Genomic DNA, 2,340 nt, shown 5'->3' on the forward strand with positions numbered 1-2,340 from the left:
AATGTACATGAGTGCACCTGTTTAAGGTTTTGCTTTCAATTAAGATATGTGAAAAGCTGTTCAGCATCACTAATCATGACGGAAATGCAAGTCCACACTACAAGGAAATAATTGATGACAATTATATGACTATTATATTAAAAACGTATTATAAGATATAGCAAGAGTTGGGAAGGGTTTGTACAAACTGGGAGTTTTGTGCATTGTTGATGGGAATATAAAATGCTGAAATCACTATGGAAAAGAGTTCCTTAAAAGTTAAAACTAGGGGGCTGGAGAGATGGCTCAGTGGTTAAGGGCACTGACTGCTCTTGCAGAGGGACCTGGATTCAATTCCCAGCACCCACATGGCAGCTACGAACCATCCTTAACTCTGGTTCCAGGGGAATCCAAAACCCTCTTCCGGCCTCCGTGGCATTGCACGACATGGGTGCACTCACATACATGCAGGCAATACACTCATACACATAAAATAAAAATTTAAAAAAATTTAAAAAATTAAAACTAGAACTGTTAAATGGTTTAATAAACCAATTTCTGGCTTTGCAATACAAAGCAGAAAGCAGGTAGCTGTTCCTGCAAATCTCTTAATTTCCTTCTTCTTCACCCCTCCTCTTTGTCTCTGCTCTCAGTCCAAGGGTCCTCCGTGAACTCTTCTACAGCTGCAAAGAAGGTGGTGAGCACAGAGAAAGACACTGATGACTATGGGGTCAAGACCTTGTCCAGGCTGGACACAGTCTTCACTTAAGGTCTCGGTCCTGCCTACTCTGCTTCATGGTCAACTCCTCATACCTTTCTTCCCTTTGTCCTGCTCCCTGGAGCCTACACACCTCAAAGCCAAAGCCAAACTCTACCTTTGTGACTGACTTCCTCTTTGATGGCGTCTCCAGCTTTGGTTGGAAGCATAAGCTTGTCTTCTTTGCTGTTTTTTTTTAATGTTGTACCTGCTGACTCTGTGTGGCACTATGATCATCATGACTATTATTCACCTGGACCGTCACCTCCATACACCCATGTACTTCTTTCTGTGCATGCTTTCTATCTCTGAGACCTGCTATACCGTTGCCATCACTCCCTATATGTTTTCTAGGTTCCTGAGTCCTCACCAACTCATAAAGACCTTAGGCTGTGCAACCCAGCTCTTCTAACTTTTGATATCAACAGCTGTTCCCTGCTCACAGCAATGGGATATGACAACTATTTGTCTGTCTATTACTTTCTAAAATATTCTGCAATTATGGGTAGGAAAATCTTTATCCAATTGATATCTGGGTCACTGGGAATTGGTCTGTGCATGACCGTTGTCCAGATAACATCAGTGTCTGGCCTGCCTTTCTGTTAAGACTTTCTCAACCTTTCACTTCTGTGATGCGAGACCTCTCCTGATGCTGGCTTGCACAGATACCACTCTCAATTAGATCATCAACTTTGTTGTAGGTGTCTGTTTCCTTGTTTTACCCATGGGCCTAGTCTTCATCTTCTATGTCATGATCATCTCCCCACCATCCTCAAGATTGCTTCAACTGAGGGTTAGAAGAAGGCTTTTGCTAACTGGACCTTCCACCTCACATGGTCATCATCCACTATGACTGCGCTTCAGTTTTACAAATGAAGCCCAAGTATCAGAGTGCCCAGGGACATGGTAGACTCACCTCAGTGACCTACACCATTATCACTCCTTTACTGAACCCAGTGGTGTGCAGTTTCAGGAATAAGGAGGTCAAAATTCTCTAAGAGAAACCATAATTAAGCCTCTTTCACCTTAATGGGAACTTTTTTCAAAGGTGTTTTCTCTGATTCTATAGATATGTGTTTCTTTTCCTGCTAGCTCAATATTGCTTTTATATATAGTTTCAAGAAAAATAAGTTTAATTGATTGATCAAGCAGATTATTTCCTTTTGGGGTAGTCCTGCTTTTCTGGCTCCTTTTCTAGGCATACCCAGAAACATGCAGTAAATTTATGTCTGCACTACGCATACCCTGATGCATTATCCACATTCGTGCACAACTTCACAGAGTCTAAATATTTCAGTTATTTTTACAAATGCCAGAAGACACAAAGTCCAGAACACTTTTAAAAGTCATAAACAAAATAATTTTGAACACATCTTGAAAAGACTTCAGTGTTGAAGTTAAAGGTGTCAGAGTAATTTGTGCAGCCTTTGTGACAAGTGAGAAAACATAAATGCATGCACCTTTCTGTCAAAGACACTTTTATAATTGTTCTGTGTGTGTGTGTGTGCATATGTGTGTGTGATATTACAATCAGGGTGTCTTCAAAACTCTGGAGTCTCATCTTATAAGTAGATTAAACTATCTTTACTGACCTGGAAATAGAG

General features: G+C 40.8%; 1 pseudogene; it reads left to right on the forward strand.

Moving 5' to 3' along the window:
- The first annotated feature begins 774 nt into the window (after positions 1 to 774).
- On the forward strand, positions 775 to 1,766 carry LOC103740273 (annotated as a pseudogene).
- Positions 1,767 to 2,340: the final 574 nt, after the last annotated feature.

The sequence above is a fragment of the Nannospalax galili genome, unplaced genomic scaffold, assembly GCF_000622305.1.
Source record: "Nannospalax galili isolate Female #2095 unplaced genomic scaffold, S.galili_v1.0 scaffold579, whole genome shotgun sequence".
Lineage (NCBI taxonomy): Eukaryota > Metazoa > Chordata > Mammalia > Rodentia > Spalacidae > Nannospalax > Nannospalax galili.